The 18,583-nt window shown below is 41.9% G+C and overlaps 1 long non-coding RNA gene across 1 annotated transcript; it reads right to left on the bottom strand.

Annotated features, from left to right (window-relative positions):
• Nucleotides 1-912: 912 nt before the first annotated feature.
• Nucleotides 913-17,364, bottom strand: LOC144389000 (uncharacterized). Its single transcript, XR_013453317.1, has 3 exons — nt 16,902-17,364; nt 2,925-6,898; nt 913-2,091 (listed from the first exon to the last, which is right to left on the bottom strand). It is a non-coding gene; the product is annotated as an uncharacterized LOC144389000 (long non-coding RNA).
• Between the last annotated feature and the right edge of the window lie 1,219 nt (nt 17,365-18,583).

Genomic DNA, 18,583 nt, shown 5'->3' with positions numbered 1-18,583 from the left:
GGAGAACTCAAGGCTTGTGCCATCTGGAGGCAGGGGAGTGTGGTAGCCACTGATATCGATCATCTTTTTACACTTTACTCTCACAGATGGTAAATAAAGCTCCATCTGGGTGCAGGTGTCGGTGCTTTGATGTAATGAAAAAGGGCCGCAACAAAATGGCCATAGAAATATTTGTCCTGACCATTCTAAAGTTTGCTTTAATTAGGACCTTTCAATGCGTGGTTCTTTTGAGAGTTCAAAGTAGCTACTGCTGTGTGTGTGTGTGTGTGGAGGGGGGGTGTTGCTATATAACTACATTTTCCCCTCTGATACAAACTGTACTGCACAGTAAATACCAAAGTATATCACAACCTTTTAAGAGTTTTGTGCATTTTATTTCGTGGTTGTCGTCCGCCAACGTGGAATGATTATCATTGTGGTTTCTGCTTTACAAAGTCATGGAAAAGCGTCTTTTGACGGTAAACAACGTTACCATGCTGCCCTCAAGTGGTCAACCATCATTATCACATGTGTCCTGGTCTTGACGTTTTGGTCATCATCATCACTATGCTCATCCTCATCATCAGAACATGAAGGCCAACATTAGGCCCCCCTCCTTTTTTAATCGATTGAACCAGCTGATAAATGAATCCCACTGTACGTCTGCCGTAACGTGCTCATCCAAACTGGGTGAGAGGGACGTGTGTGCCCGGTGGGAGAATCTTTTTTATTTGCATTACAGTTCCAAATGTGAATCTGGTGGAGCAGGAAAAAAGGGAATAATCGGAGCATTTGACGAGTAGGCGTGAATCATCGGCTCTGACAACAAGTCTGTCCGGCCACTGGATGTCGCTGCTTACCGCTGTCTCAACCGCCTGCATTTTGCAGGGACGCTCAGATGCAGTAAACAGAGACAATTACAGGAGACAGTCTCATGTACATTTTTTATTTTTAAATCGAAATGAATGTCATTGATTTTTCCATTTTCATCATTATCCATTTCTACATACAAATCATTACACTTGATGATAAACATTGGTTGGCTGGTGAAATTGTTTTCAACATGCACTTTTTTGGCAACATTACAAATTGATTTATCCATATTGGTGACGTACTTATTTTACAGTAGGGTAAGCTCATTGTCCTTGCTTTATAAGATGCTTTGAGGTGCTGCATCTTCTCATTGGCAGACTGTAACATTTTGTGCAATAATATTATTGAAATTAATAATTTAGAGAACATGGAGGAAATGCAGCAGCAAAGAATTGGTTTAAAAAAATGATAATTGCAAAAAGATACAGTTGCCTTGTGGAAAATGCCACTGATGGCCATTAAGTGTATGAGTCTAAGATGTTTGCAGTCTATTCCAGCACAGCTAACATCTTGCATGTGTTTGTTGGGGCTGAGCTGTGTGTGGAACACACACACACACACAAGGGAAAAACTGTATTAAATAGTTCCATCTAAGGCCCTCAGTACTTCCACTTGCTTTGTTTTGTCTCCAACCGGGCCACTATGTGGTGAGTGTAATCAAGCCTGGAGCCAGAGAGGTAGAGAGACAGAGACGGAGCGAGAGAGAGAGAGAGGGAAGATCCATCTGGCCCTCACCTGGAGGGTGTACTTGTGTAACATACATGCTGCATCCTATCATAATAAAGCGCTCCAATCTATCAAAGTCAAATTCAAAAACACAGGACAAAAATGATGTGTGCATCTTTCTTTCGGTTAAGTTTTTTTTTACTTTATTAATTTATTTATAGCTGTCACTTCACCTTGCTGATGATGCTGCCATTGACAGTATATTAATTCCAGTCTCATACATATTCCAATTTTTCCAGTCACATGTTCTGAACGAATGAACTGTTGGCCTAATAAATTATTCTGACCGTTTGTATGCAAAATAATAAGTAAGATGGTGATTGTCGGGAATAGTTCTCTGATGTTGTATTTTATCACTCGTCTTTACAATTTTTCCAATGCAGATCATGATGTCACTCGAAGGTTCTGAATGCTTTACATTGCCTCACAGGAGACGCTCATCAGAGATTCACAGATGGTTTCTTTGGGAGTGGACATACAGCTTATTGTCATGGTACTGCAATTATCTGTATTCTGGGAGAAAAAAAACACAGAATTGCATGCTAGGGAGTGAGAGGGATAAATACAATAAAAACAGCCATCTTATATACAGACATGGCGGTTTACATCTTGTATGGTGTGTGAGAGTCTAACTGCTGAGAGATGTGTTTAGTAGGTGGAACTATTTGTCAAACATTGGCACGAAAAGTGAGGTTCTGGGGGGACGTGCCAGTGTGCGGCTTCGCTCTCTTTTTCCCTGCATCTTTTTTGTGTATTCATATGCTGTAGGTATGCATATGTTTGCGTTTGTGTGGTTCCTTTGCGTGTTTGTTTGTGCATGCATGCATGCGCGGAAATATGCATATCTAGACTGCTCTTGTGTTGTTGTTTTTATCGGCATGTTTTAACATGTGAACATCTGTATATATTTATTAAAGTCAACTCAATATTGCCTGTCCATCCGTATACGGACACAAAGTATTGACAGTTAACCCTACCCCTATTTATGCATAACAACACTAACAAAGCATAGTGCTTAGATCATAACTTAATTTTCCTGTAATAATAAGGCGTGTTGTTGTATTTGAATATCCTGACGAATCATATTCACAACTTTCAATGAGGCAATTGTGCAATACTAACATTATTCTAGGGAACAGGATTCTCATGTTGCAAACTATATGCCATATAATGGACTATGTGATAAGTACATCTGCGACATCTTTCTAGCACTCAAAGAGTACCAGTCTCTCCTTCTGACTATAGGTCATTTTATAATTGACCCTGTGGTATCACTAAGGAGATTTAACTGTGTTTGGTGGCCAGGCATGTGATATCTAATTAGCTAACACGACAATGAGCTTTACCCAGAAGAGGAGCTCTGGTGTCACAGGTCATGCGGTTGTCCTGAGGCAGGGGAGGGGCGGCGTCTGACCCCAGAGTCAGTTCCAACATGGACTTTCCCTGCAAACCGCCAGGAAAGGAAATAGATGGTGAAAAGAGTGAGTGGGCGGCAGGGCTGGGGGGGATATATTATTGTAGCCGTGCTAGCGCTACCACCGACGGGTTCTGTACAGACGCACGGACACAGGATGAGGGTAACCAGTCTTTATTGTCCAAACGGGGAAGGCAGTGAGCAGGAATGAGGTCGCTCTATGGGCATGGTCGGTTTCGTTTTGTCCGGCTCCGCTCAGCTCAGCTCAGCTCTCGTGCTCCGCTCTGCTCTGCTCACGATCTCCCGACCTGGATCCTGCTCACTGCTTATGTAGAAGACAATCAGTGCAGATCATTTACACCTGGTTACTCCTCACCTACCAGCACCGTCCCCTAAACCACTCCCCCGCTCTCCCCCCTGCAGCTGAGCTAACCACGCCCCTCCACCACAATTATATTATTTGTATATATGTTATTTAAAAAAATATATTACTTGTGGAAATTGTCTTTCTTGAAACCATCCAGTAACAACCAAACCAAGCTCTTATATGCTGTTATTAAGATTTAATAAGATCCTTTGCCTGCATGAAGAATAATATAACTTGTTCTCCGAGCTCTTGCCAATCGGACTCTCTCTCTTCTGTTGAGTCTCACTCTCCACGAACAAACAAGAAAAAGCAGCAGAAAAAAAGCCTCCTCCAATGTGCAGTGTGTTTGCTTACCTCACGGGAGGCAGAAACGAAAGAAGAAGACTCACGGGTCACCACCCCAGCTTCCCCTCCACCGTCACCTTATTTAGTCTCCAGAGCTCTGATGTATCAAACGTTGGACGGGAGTCCCGCTATTTTGACAGTTCTGTGTTGGTTCTGGTTTGTCTTTCTCTTTCTCGTCTTTGTCTCTAAAGTTCCGGCAGATTAAAGGATTAAGAGCGAGACGAACACACGCCGTGCTAAGTGTGTATGCATTTTAGTGGTTTCCTTTTCTCCTTTGGGGCTATTTCTGTACGTTTCCTAATGCCATCGTGCAGTCAGAATGAATGACAGAGTACAAGGCGTGATGGCAAATGACTGAAAATTTTGGCAACAGTTAAATGTCATCTATATTCACTGTCATGGGGGGGCAGATGCGATTTTGCCTGGTGGAGGGTGAATAAGTCAGTTTCAATGACAGTAAAAATTCTTTATAAAAGTCCTGAGTTTGTTCATGTGCATGCTCAACAATAATTGGCAGAGTGAAATGTGAAAAGAATCAGAAGTCAACAGACTGAGTCATTTGTATGGTTCCTCACTCACGTGAAGTTACTCATGATTTCGTTTTAACATCAGCATTATTGTGAAAGAAAACCGAAAACAAGGTTTTTGATTTTCACAATAAAAGACATCGGTTGCCTAACGTTTCAGACAGCAGTCTGAGATCCTAAAATCTGTCTCAGCAAAGCCATGTGCACCCGAGCCGTCCGTGTCCCTCGTGACATGACTTATGTAAACAACCTCGCCAGCAAACAACAATCTATACGTTTTGCAGGCGACAGCAGTCATGGTGGCACGACATTCAAAGCCACCGTTGAACCACTTTGATGGTACTCGATCTCCATAATTTTCTTGATTCCTTGATCTGTGCCCATCTGCGTATCTGATGGCTCGCCTGCAGTCTGTCTCCGTTATTTGTTCCAGCATGTCCCCCGTTGAGTCTCTTGTACTCTCTGGGAACGTAGACCACAAGAACCCCTGAGGGGATTGAAGTCCGTAACGCTGTTGTGAGTACATTTTAGGTAGTTGGTGGTCAAAGAGAACAAGAGAAAGACAGGTTTAGGGGCACAGACGGAAACAGAAAAAATTGAGAAAACGGGCGTGTGGGGGGGTTGACAAAGGGGAGGCCAAAGAAGCATTTTAGTGGAAACATGTTTTAGTATGAGCCAGAAATCCTTCTCAACAAAGTAATTGGAAAAACATGAGGGGGGTGGTTTTAAGAGTAAGAGCCTTTTTGTTCTTCTGTCACAAATGCAGCTCCTTCAATTCCTGGTCCTGCCCACGTTTGCCTTCTTTTGAGGGAGAAATGCAAAAAACAACATTTACAGCGCTTCTGTTTTAAGTACTTCATACTAGTTTTGGTCAGGGCTAGCTGGCTTTTGGTGATGTTTATCGGAATTTGTTAAGAAGTTAGTATGAAGAACTTATACATGCTTTTTCAGTCATTTTACTTAAACACTATAAACATTTCTAAATGAAGTAGCTGAAATTGGTGTTGTTCTTCTACTTAATGTCTCTTTTATCAGCATATTCGGCTTGCGTTTCCTTTAATAATAATTCAAAATACAACAGTTGCAGCATTTTGGTCTTAAGGTTGAGTTAATCATTTGAAAACATACATTTAAACCCATTTTCTAATGCCGAGATGACTTAAGTGCCAAAAGTGCTGGTTAATGTGTGCTAATCTAACACGTCATGAAATCTCCTTTTGTTTTCTTTAATACACTGGATTATTCTTACTAAAGCTACAGAAATAGCTTCAGTCCAGCTCATGCATCTTTTAAACGCCAACCATTTTGACCATATTCCTGCTAGGCTTCTCATAATTTGAATTCTTCCGGCCCTGCCACTTATCCTGCATAAACCTTTCTCTAACTACCGTCAGACTGATTTACACCGGACGGGTCATTAAATGTGCACCTAAAGAGACTATTATGAGGTTGTAAAGCCACCTCATTCCTAGTGTTTGCCCTAATGGCTTTCACATGGCCGCGGCTCATCTGAATGGGATTTCCGCATAAATGTATTAAATATAAACAAAGGCCGAGGCTGGCAGAGTGTAAAACTCCATGTTATTTTGGAGCGTTGCTTCATCAGTAAGGGAAAAAGCAGAAGGCAGATGTGAGACAGTGGTCAGCTCAACAGATCTCGCTACAGGACAAAAAATGAATAACTGAGAGGACGGTCGTACATCGAATGTGTGTGCTTACCAATGCAATGGGATCTATAAGTGTGATGTCTCCGTTTTTGACCATCTTGTGCTCTACAAGCAGCGAGAAGCATATCAGCATCAGCCAAATGCCACAAACAAGGATGCTGCTGCACATCAAACGGCATAAAATCCCTAAAACAATCAGAAAATTGTAAAATGTAATTTGAATTCTAATATTAAAAAGAGTGAAATCTTTATTCGCTTTTTTAATAAAGGCTGGACACAAGAGTACAAAACTTTTGGGATATTTGATCAAAGGATATAGAATAATTTACACACCAAAAACTACACAAAGACACTCACACAAAGACACACACAGTACATCTGCTGGCTGGCTTTCAGTTTCACATTAAAGTCACGGTGGCCCACAGACCAATCACGGCGCATGTTAATGCTGCGCTGTACGTTACTGCAGACGTGCTTGTGAGGATTCCTCGGAACTACCGGCTCATCAAAGAATATGCACAACATGTCAAACTAAAGATCTCATTGGTTGAAGACTATGACAAACAACATTGAATCTGATTGGATAAAAGCTCTTTAAAAAAACGAGCAGTACTGCGAACAAAAGAATAGCTATAACTTTAATTCTGTGATTCTGTTTAGGCCAGCAGGAAAGGCTTATCTGGCCCAGATGGCCCACCATTGGTATATATTATATGAGAAATAACCCCAAAAAATGATGGGTCATGGAAACCAAACAATGGGCTTAAATGATGAACACAAGCAAGTAAAATAACATGCAAATATTGGGTGTGCATGCAGTTATTACACACCTTTTGTTCTTTCTCAATGGGGTGCTCACACATACAGTATGTACACAACTACCTGATTTGCATGCGTCTCCGTTGCAGGGCAGCAGGTGAGACATCTGACTGCAGGTGACAGGGGTTAATCCTGCAGCGCCTGTCCCGGGCTCCTCCCCTCACCTCCCCAGCCTGCATGCCTGGGGGCAGAGAGGGCAGCTCAGGGCCGACTCATGCAATGCCAGAGATTCACACCGGCAATTTGAGCTGTCAGCATGCTCGTGAATCACCCGGTTAAGGCATTATTACTCCAGAAGATTTATTGGAAAACACATGGGCCAAGTTTTCACACTAAAGCAGCAAGCGGAAGAGCCCTTGAGGGGTTAAGGCTGTGGGTGGAGAATTTGTGGGGAGAGGAATTGGGTTAGAACGTGGGGTGTTGAAGAGTACACAGCTACAGAGCTGGTTGAAGCCCTTGATGGTGTTGTGGTGGTGCAGGTGTTAAGCTTATCTTGATTGAATAGACACTTGTCCCATGGCTAAGGGGAGGTAATTGCAAAATAATCCCCAAAAATAACTGCTCAAACAAAATTTGGAAAATGGATTATGATATTATACCATTGGCCTTTCTGTGAACTGTGTAATAATCTATTAGCACTGCTGCACATAAGTAGGTGTGCAAAATCATTTCTGTTTTTTCCACTGTTATCAATCAATTATTGCACGTTATTGCATGTGCATATTAACACTATAAAGTAATGCTAGTGTAATAAGAGTAATTCCTCATTTATTTCAATAAACATGTGAATAAAAATACAACATTTTGTAGTTAGCAACTAGTGGTTAGGAGCTTAGCTTAAAAACACTACGGAAAAGGCTGTTTTGTTACTTCTTATCTCATTCTCTCTCCATATTTTCCCAACCAGTCAAGGAATTGAAGCTAGCACTTTTGATAGTAGCTTGATTGTAGTCTTACTTCTATAACCTTCAGGCTACATCTGCGGTGGTGCTGGATGGTTTCTTTGTTATAAGCTGCAGGGCAAGTCTAAAAAAAAAAAATGATGCCCGCTCTTTTAATTTTAAAATGTGCTGCACAAAAAAATGGATGTATTTCCAAATAAAAGGAAAAGTGATCAAAAAAATACCGTAAGCTATAATTTCTTACACAGGATCCCAACATGTGAATGTACACCTCCTCCACAGATACAGTATAAGAGTGACAACCTCACTAACTCAGAACTTGTCTGAACATCTCCGGATCATTACCATAGGAATCCTTATTCAAGTGGAACGTTAATGAGTTGCATTTAATTCTCAAGTGCCAAACGCATAACATATCATATTGTAATTACCTGTCAAGCGTTTGACCCCACGATTTTTGACGTTTTGTCTCCATCCCACACATTTAATTAACTCACTTCACTGTAACCAGTTAAGCTCTTTTTTGACCACACTAGCAATCACAACAACAATCACTCCCTGTGAAATAACTCCAGATTCGTTCAATGTAGTAAAACAATCTTGGATCAATCTTGGATTTGCAGACTCTACTTTGAAGGTCTAAGAACAACTTTGTGTGTTCGTGATTGTCATGTTTAGGCAAAACCGTGACAGGGATGCATGCTTTGACTGCAAAGATTGAGCTCTTAACAAAAGATGCATAAATCTTCCTGCAGGTTTACGTCATAGATTTAGAGCAGAAAGCAATTCTGAACCCTAGCATTGATTTTCTACTAGCATTATCAACACGAATAACATTGTGAAATATGTTTGCGTCATCACGCACATATTTAATGCCACAAGACGCCGATGAGCTTTGAAAAGAAGCATTGAGAAGAAATCACACAAAACTTATTAAACTTAAATTGAAAACATAAATCTCTGTAAAAAGCAAGTAATAAACCAGCCAGTGAAACCAGTAGCACGCAAACCGCATTCACAGAGTGTGCACAACAGCCTTTGGTGAATGTACTTAACAGTATGACAGTTAATAAAGATAGAGAGAGACAGGCCTGTCTAGTCTCTCTGTCTGGCAACATTGGTCCTTCATTATTCATGAGGAGGCTGTGGGGTCTGACCCCTGTGGCTTTTTCAAATTGAATTAGACAATTGTTGGCCCCCAAAGACCAGAGACCCCCAAGAGGAAGATTTGCTTCATGACCCTGGTAACACTGGGACTTTACAGAAAGAGATGCTGCTGCACGGCATGCATTAAAAGAAAATAAAACATTGAGGATCAACATAAAAAAAACATATCAATTATACAATAAAAAAGTGTAAATGGTGTAACAGGAAAACATCTGGTGGCCCTGGTTCACTGAGGCACCGGTGAGGGTGTCATGGCAGACCTCTGGCATCCTCACCTCAGGCCGTTACTCTGTCGGTTAGTGTGGAGCTCACCGACCTGACGAAAGCAGCAAGTCCTCCATTGTACTTATTATTAGCCAACGGCTTCATGTTCTCTGCGGGACGCAAAGGCTGCTCCTTGACACTTTGTTTCTTCAACATGACCATGCCTTTTTCGTAGCCTAAATACCTGCACGTATATTTCGGAAAAATAGAAGCTTAACAGCATTAGGGAGGGATGAGGCCCTCTTACTTCACGTTGTCTTTAGCCCCTATTTCCTGTGGTGTCCCTCTAGGTTCAACACTTGGTCCCCATCTTTTTGAAACTTTATGAAAAGCTTGTGAGGATGTACTATGACAAAAATCCTATTCAGTCTTAGTTAGGTGTTATGTGAAATATCCATGCGAGTCACCACAAATTTAACACTTACTCATTTGTCATTCAAAACATGTCAGGATGAATATTTTTTCCAAAACTAATGACTAAAACCAAGCGTGAATATTTCAAAATGGCATGACTTTGTCATCGTAAGATACTCCCTTTTTGACATTTCCACATATTCCATGTCAGACATCAAAAAAGGAGGGATTAGGCATGCCAGAAACAGAGTGACATTTCAAAGCTGGCCTGAAGTGGTCTGGTGGTAGATTCATCACTGTCAACACCATGAAGCTCTCATCAAAGCATCTGAAGAAAAACGATGCTCGCTAATCATGTCAACACACTGATATGTCATCCATTTAAAAATCACATTTCTAGTTTAAAACATCACCCTCTTGTAATTATTCCTCATCTGTGTGACCTTATGTTTAGTGTTTGCAATATCTATTTTTAATATTGATGTGTTTTTATCGCGATGGTTTTCATGATTCAGGGTTGTAAATAGTTGCCAAGCTGTAACTTATAGTAAAATGTGTTTAGCTCTTAATTTGATTTCACAGGTTGTATTAATTGAAACACGTAGCCACAAGTGCAGAAAAACCGCGATCATCTTTTTGTAAACAACTTGCTATTGTAGAACTATAAATAAGTAATAACTGGCAATAAGTGGCAGCTCTCTGGTGCATGTGTTTTGACTTCACGTGTTGTCTATAACAGCAGCTTGGACATTGATTCACACTCTTTTTTGTCAGACTTTATGTGATTTACTGTTAAAAAGCTATAATAAAATTAACCAATTATCACATTCTCATTTGTGCTGTTAGTCCTCGCTGCAGGGCTGAGTGTTGACCCTGTCAAAGAAAAAAATGGAATTTGCAAAACAAATGATTTGTGCTCGGTTCTGAGGCTGAATATACAAATTTTGGAGGCACAAACCTCCAAAAAGGAGGGTTCAATGTTTCATTGATGGATCTGATTTGGGTTTGTTTGATCACACCAACTGAGCAAAAAACAACATGCAGATTAATTTGCAACCAACAAGACACGAATGGCAAAAATAAAATACATTTCACACACAAACCCAGTTGCACCCCTAAAAGTGGTGATGGTGGACAACATACCCTTGTCTTTGTTGTACACACTCTTATCACGAAAGAGTGTGAATACATGGCAGGAATGGGAACAAAAGAAAATAAATGCCTTATTAAAACAATAAAATCTTTGGCTCAAATGAATAGGAATAAAATAAAACATATTCTGACAATGATGATGGGGGATTGACTAAAACAGCAGCGGTTAAAAATGCTTTGATGTTTTATGTAAAGTGCACGGCAGAGGTGCGGTATTTATACTTGGGTGATAAATTGTCTGATAAAAGAGAAGTCATGTATGAAGGGTTCTGACTGTCCCTTTTAACTGCTCTTCCTCCGTTTGACTGATCTAGTTTTGACATGTTGCAATGTCCCTCCCTCCTTCTCTCTCCCTCCCTCCCTCCCTCTCTCTCTCCCTCTCTCAAAGAATGTGACTCCCATTGCTGAGTCCAGGGCTGGTTAATTGCTGGGAGTGAATAAGTCATAGATGGCAGCAGCAGGCCCTTGGGGTGTAACTCGTTTTCACCCTCCCTCGGCCTCTCCGCCCTCCTCAGGTTTTCAACGTTCGCCGGCGCGGCTCGTTTTTGGGATTCGTCTGGCGTAGCTGTGACACTAACTTGTCATCTCTGCTAATGAAACAGATAAACTCAAATCACAGCGGTGTAAAAAACGGCACGCATGAACAGATTCAGTCACGAGCGGACATACTTTTGATTAAACGTTTGCAAAAACACTCCCCAGGGTTTGACGTTCATAAAAATGAATTAATAACCTGCATTAGTTCAATTTCAAATGAGTGAATGAAAACAATGGAAAAGTTTTCATGGCAACAGAAGAATTTCTTCAGGTCTTGAACTGTTGTTTTTTTTCCAACATATCAGGTAATGGTCTCATCCCGGTGTAACAACGTCTATTGGTATGAATGTCAAATGTCCCAAGTGGCTCACAGTCACATCATTATTATTAATAACTAGCAATACTCCAATAAAATTGTAAAAAAAAAAAGTGAAAAAATTGTGATAATCCAGATACAAAATATTTGTGGGAGATATTTTTTTAATATATCGAAACAGGGTTAAAATGAGATTTTTTAGTTTTCTATTTCCTCTTTAATTCTTACAACAACCATCTCTTTTGAGCCTCCCTGCACCTGACCTACCCGAAGCCTTTTTACATACAACTGTGTGTTTACATACAACATACATCGTTAACATCTTCACAAATTCAACTCGTCACTGGCAACCCTTCCCAGTCAATCGGCGCTCTCTGTTCAGTGAGTCATGCAGGCCGGCAGCGCTCCTCCTGTTTCCCCTCAGGGGCCGGTCTGCCAATCACTCAGATAGATAAGGAGGCTCAGGCCGATGGGATTATCGCAGAGATCCAACTTATGGTAAATATCTCCCGACTACACACGGCATGTCAGTCTGTGCTCCTCTGCAGCACCCGGGTCACGCGGCGGCTTGAAAGCCCAACTGAACTCACGACAGTGGCCCGAGTACATTCATTTATTCCTTCACAGAACGTGTTCACTTCTGCAAAAGCGACATGAGAAATAATGCTTGAAATCGGACTCTTGTGCGCTTTATTTCTCACAGCACATGTCGTGTACACCTTCAGAGAATGAGCCCGACATCCACGTGTTAGTGAAATAGGTATTCAACAGGCCATTTAGCTGTAACTTAAGCAACGTTTGGAGTGCCTTGGTCTTTGTTAACCCTACACTCTCCTGCTTCGGGGCTGTTTCTTTTGTGATGCCTATTATGTTGTTTGTTGTAAACAAAAGCTTAAAGGGATTCTATCAAGCCGCGGTGCATTTGTTTGGAACCGCTGATTGGATGTGACATTAAAGAAGAAGAGAAAAGAGTTCAGATCATCTCCTGAGAAGAATAAATGTGTCAGGTTCTCACTTATAGTCTTTATTTGATTCTCTGATTAAAACAAAATGGGCGAACACTCTTTCTTTAAACTCACTTCACTTTGAGTTTTGGACAGACGGAACTTTTGCAAATGCAAACCTAAAACAGTGACAATCCAAACTGTGTAAAAGAGACAATTGTTTTCTTGACTGCTGTAGTCTTTCTTGTGGTTTCATCTTCTTTGATTTTCAAATAACGTATTAAAATTTTGACGCAATCCTTAACAGATGAGCATTCACTCATGAGAGGCCACGCGTGGAAACAAAGAAAGTGACTGATTTCTTGTTTTGTTTTGGAATGAATTATGCACAAAGGTAGCGTAACACACAAAAGACAGACTTTTTTTCTTTCCAGCCGTTACGTCACCACCAGAAGTCCAGAAGAGTGTTACAAACACAGAGAGACGCACACGTTCTCAGCAAAATCAGTCTTAAACACACACATACTAAATCGTAGCTGCTGACCGTGCAGATAATGGGACGTGACTCGAAAGTTTTGTATCTGCTTCAAATAAATCTCCTTCCTTTGGCCAAATCATTTAGCAGGTCACAGGGGAATGGAAAGATGATTAAGAGCTAAATATAGCAATAGGGTGCCATGAAAGGAATTTATTCAAAGATGCAATAATTGATGTTAAAATCAAGCAAAGTATCAACATCATTGCTCTTCCTTTTAAATCAGCTGCATGGAATTTAAAGTCATGAAAACAAAGTGAACGTTCAGTTCACAGCGTCAACTATTTACGCTGCAGTTCAAATTAGCAACACATGACCGTAGTTATGAAATCGCGTCGTGTGTTTTTCTAATTCAAACCGAAGAAGAAGATGAATAATCATTAGCACGCAGCTTCGGGGCACCTTCGAGTTCCGTGTTTTTGCCTCTGAGCGCTGAGAGAAAGTAATGTGGAAGAAGAGCTAATAAGCTGCAGCTTGTGGCGCTATCAGGCGGAGTGAAAGCAGGTCGCTTGGGCGTCGGCCTCGGACATTTTGATTTATTCTCTTTTCCCGGACTGTGGAAAACACTTCTTCTTGTTTGTGAGAGTAAATGTACCTTTGGCAGGTTGTTATAGGGATACAAGAATGAATGTGGTCTCCACATTGCCTTTTGTATTAGAGAGACTTCCATCCCAACCCTCCCATCACACACACACACACACACACACACACACACACACACACACACACACACAGGTAAGTCAAAATATCAGTCGAATGCCTCCGTAATTATAGGAGATGGTGATCTTTGTGACCTCACCACACCCGACACTTAGCATGGCATGTTGTCTGCGTATAGCAGCCCTGCCCAACATGTATACATGACAATAGAGAGGGTCACAAAGCCAGCAGAGAGGGTCAGCGCGCGTGTGTGTGTGTGTGTGTGTGTGTGTGTGTGTGTGTGTGTGTGTGTGTGTGTTGTGAAAGAGAGAGAAGTCATTTCTCTCATTTTTTTCTCAGGTTTTTATTTCATTCTTGTTAAGTGCCTACGATTAATAACAGTAAATATTGAGACGGAGACTAAGCTGTTATCCTCATCTGTTTATTCGTTAAATCCTTTTGAAGGGTCACAATAAATGTATTACCGGAACTGAGTTCATCTCATTTTTACACTACATTACACATTTCATACATTATGCTTGATGTTTGTTGACAGACACTTTCTGGTTTGTGGGTGAGAGATAAATAATGGCAATGCTTGGTTTGGTTGTCAGCAGTGCTCAGGGGAATGATTTGTTGCTGTCACCAACACCAGAGGGCTCTCTTTCACTCAATTTCATGTCTTAAGGGCACCACTAAACAGATTTAAATAGTCAATGATTTAGATTAAATTCATATTACAAATTGAAACTGACCTTGTTCCAAATTTTTATTCAGCATTATTTTACTTTATCAATTTTGAAATTCTCACTTTTAAACGGTGAGTGATTTGATTGGCAGCTCTTCTAGGATTATGTCCTTGAACATGTCTATCATTTCCAAAACACACAAATGTTTACATTAGCGGCGCTGTGCACACTGTGCAAATGTGTGTGTGTGTGTGTGTGTGTGTGTGTGTGTGTGTGTGTGTGTGTGTGTGTGTGTGTGTGAAGCGGCCTTTTCCCCTTTAATATCTTTTAGTCAATGCTGAGTGAAAGGAGGGTGTATTTCCCACAAAGATAAGCAGCCTATCATATGTTGTCCTTGAAGAAACCGGAGCAGAGAACTAATCGTCAGGAAGGAGGGGACACTGACTGTGGCCTTTGCGGTCGCTCAGAGCTTTTTTCCCAAAACCCTGTGGGTGGTGTTAATTGATGAAACTCTCTAATGAATGGGGCAGATCTTTGCCCTGGGCAAACCCAATACTTACATTACTGAAGCTGGATATAAAAAAACAAGCCGTTTGATGCCAGTGACATGCAAACCCAGCCATCTTTGATGAATGCCGTGTCTTCGTTTTCACATGATGTAAGGCACGCGTTGCAGCAGAGTTCTCCTCGTCACATGTGTTTTCACTGGAGTGAAATGCGTTGCGTTGACTTCAAAAAACATTTTGTGGTGCTTTTAACCGCTTTTCTTTTTAAACAGATAATCGTTTTGTACTGGGTACATTATTTTACATGGTCTGAATTTCAGGTAATCACTGAACATTATGTCGCTATCACAATGAGCATGCAAATGTACAGAAGCATGCAAATCTGCAGCATCTGGAAACATGACTTTTGACATCACCCTCATGTGAATTGTGGGAAAAAAAGGACTACTAATAATTATACTTCGGTTTACGCTGCAAATAAAAAAAAGATAAGAGCTTGTGTAAAACTGGAACTGTCACAGCTTTATTTTATTGTCTGTTTGCGTGTTCATGCCTGCACTTTAACAACTTCTTTAAAATGAGCCATGCTTATGCTGACAGAAATCTAGCGTTCGCCCTGCTTCATTTATCACCAGTTGTAAATACCTACCTTAACCTACCAAAAACAGCTAAAAGTCCACGTAACAGGGAGGCTGCAAAAAAGTCAACTCATCGGCACACAGTTTGTAGTGAAGAAAAGGGAGGCCGGGCCGTTTCCCAGCAGAGATTGCTGCATGCAGCCAGCCAGCATGAGCTCTGTGACCCCCTCGGGCTCCCTGCCACGGCATCGGCACAGGTTACACATTTAGCTTACCACTGCTTTTGTTTATCAACGACACAAAATCATGTGACTCATTAAGATTCCCGTAACCCCGTTGACGAGACTCTTCATTATGTGTTCCCACAAGCTTAATTTGGTCCACCTGAGAACTGTGCTTCCGCTTCTGGTCAAAATATTCAGGTTCAGAAACAGATGTGATGTCAGTCAAGCTCCATTCCTCTGTTGGTTTTTAGAAACTCACTGATATAATTTCGGTGCTTGGTGATGGAAGGAATGTATGTCTTCTAGACGGTATACTTGTATTTTCTTTCTTTTTTTATCCCTCCTCCTCCTCCTCTCTTTCTCTCCGTCTACGCACCACGGTTGACCCCCTGCAGACCTCAGGGCGAGTATTTGACTCCGCATCGCATGAGAACACTGCAGCTTTTCCACTCTCATTAAAGCCGCTGCCACAGTGAGTCAGAGCCAGACTTACTCTGTGTGCCTACACGCTGCCTCGCTGCCCTGAACACTCCTCTTCTTTTCTTTCAAGAAACATCTAAAAGGGGGTTAAGATCTACTATCAGCCGGGCCGCCGAGTCGGGTTCACTTAGCAGGAGCACGAGGAGCTGTACTCATAGTGTATCCACGGGGATGTTCCGGAACACCTGAGGCCGTAGAGAGGATTTCTTAATGTCATAAATGAATATGCAAATATCACAGAATGTCATAACACGTGCCTGAGTCATGCTCTGATCCAAGAGTGGCCCGGGACGCCAGGCAGCTATCGCTACACCATGAATGCCCGAAGAACAGCAGTTTCACCACAAACAGATCTAAGGCGTTGAAGGTTTAAATACTCATGTTCCAACATTTTTTAGCAAAGAGCAAAAGTATGAAATGATGTTTAGAAAAAGAGAGAAACCTGGTCTTACATATTCTCCTCCTCTAGCAGAAAGAAAACAAGACTTTCACCCATGTCATCAGCCTCAGGCAAAGCAGATTCATCATCATCATCATCACCATCAGTGCGTCCCTCCTGGACCTCTCTGTCCCATTTCCCTTCATCCTGAAAATAGGCGTTCTTGTTCCAATGCCCTCTTGCTAACCACTTTTAATTTGAAATGCAAAACAGCAACATTTTCATTGATTTGAGAACCGTAACGGCGGCAGATTGTGCAACACCGGCAGGTCTGAGCACTGCATTCTGGGGGGGGGGGGGGGGGGGGGTCACACCTGCGGTAACTTTCTGAGGTTCCTGACAAATAACGAAGCTCGGAATAACTAACAGAGCCAACACGTAATGTGCTGCATTGCTTGGAATCCTCAATTTAATATTGAAAATTAAAACCCTGTGGAAAATATTTTGGAATGACTCACCTGAGGTTTCCGTTGGGTCGCTGCCATTTCCGAGCAGCTGCCAAGAAGCAATAGATCGGAACATGCGAACAAGGTAAACTTTCTTAAAATCACAATTCGCAGGTCTCTTGACAGGACACGGACTGGAGTCTTCTGCGCAGTCCAATGCAACGCACACCCGTCCACACCCTTAAAATGACAACAAAGACCTTTCATTGAGTGTTGACTTTGGGTGTCCTTGAGGACAAAAGCAGTGGTATTCGGAGCCCCAGAATCACTTTAGAAAAGCATTTTACTCAAGGAGGGTCTGACATTCTGCCCAGTTCTTGTCTCCTTCTGTTCTCCGTTCTCCCCCCGCGTCTCCCCTTCCCTCCAGCGGGCCCAGCATCGTGGAACGGCCTCCAGCAGCGTGGTGTCTGGGTTGAATCTGCAGGACGGAAAGGAAAACGCTCTGCTGGGTAGAGAAGGAGGCGCTGCTGCCAGGTGCCGAGCGCTCCTTCTTCCGCCAAAAGCTTCCGGCTGCCAGAAGTCGAATGGCGGCAGCAAAGCCACATCTGGGTCCGTCTGCGTTGGGCTTGAAACCCTACGTGCATTCATGCAATGTCAGGTGGAATCAGACCCAGTGGCCCCAATGGGAATCATGCTACACAGCAAGGTGCACATTGCACGTGCATGTATTAATTTCAGACGCTGTCCATTTTGCTGCATAGAGGTATAACTACTTCCTGTTTTAGCAGAACAGACAAAATTCCTTTTAAGTTTCTGCCGGTACTAATCAAAAGTCCGGACACACCCTCCCATTCAATTCAGTGAGAAGGTGTGTCCAAAATTTGGACTGGCACTGCGTGTAAACACGCTGTAGGTCCTAAGTTGTTTCTTTTAGAGACAGTATCAGTTACTTATCATGCGTATCAAGTCTAATTAATGTATGTAAATATGGACAATTACAAAGATTGAAACCAAAACCCTTTGCACAAAGTCCATCGCTAATGTAAATGTTGTATTGATGATCATTGAGGAATACGCCACTTCCTTGCCGGAAAAATAACAATTAAAAGCAGTCATAAGTTGCGAGTGGAGAGAACAGACATGCCATTACACATTTTTCACACTTGATTAACAGCACAAGTAATTAAAGGAATTGTTATGTGCGACTCAAATGTCAAACGTCCCACCAGAAGATGAGTCTTCAGAGCATCTCGTTACCCACTCTATGAATGTCATCATCAGAATATTCTGATTTAACTAAATAAATCCTGTTATTTCCTTAGTTTGACATTTGTAAGAGCTTAGAGAAACAGTTGAGGGATAAAGTACAAAGAGGGGAAGGCATGTGCTCATTTTGTCTCTGTTGCAATACACACAGTTGCAGTGGCAAGCACCGATACACAACCCCGCACACACACACACACACACACCAAGCCTTTGCAGTCACATTCACAAAGACACACACACACACACACACACACACACTGTCCCATGTGGATGGAAGTAATTAGAGTAGAACAAAGCTGAAAAATTAAAGTGGGAAGGAAATGTTGGAACACAAGTTTGGTAAATGACCTCATAAACACCCAGTCCACCTCTCTCTCTCCCCCTCTCTCTCTCTCCCCCTCTCTCTCTCTCTCTCTCCCTCTCTTTTCCTGTGTTACGGTTCGTACAATCACTTCAGTTTGTTTTCACTCCGTTTTGTTGTGAGATGT

This window comes from Gasterosteus aculeatus, chromosome 17 (genome assembly GCF_964276395.1).
Source record: "Gasterosteus aculeatus chromosome 17, fGasAcu3.hap1.1, whole genome shotgun sequence".
In the NCBI taxonomy this organism is placed as follows: domain Eukaryota; kingdom Metazoa; phylum Chordata; class Actinopteri; order Perciformes; family Gasterosteidae; genus Gasterosteus; species Gasterosteus aculeatus.
Note: the sequence above shows the minus strand (reverse complement) of the source record. Positions and strands in the feature narration are given on the sequence as shown.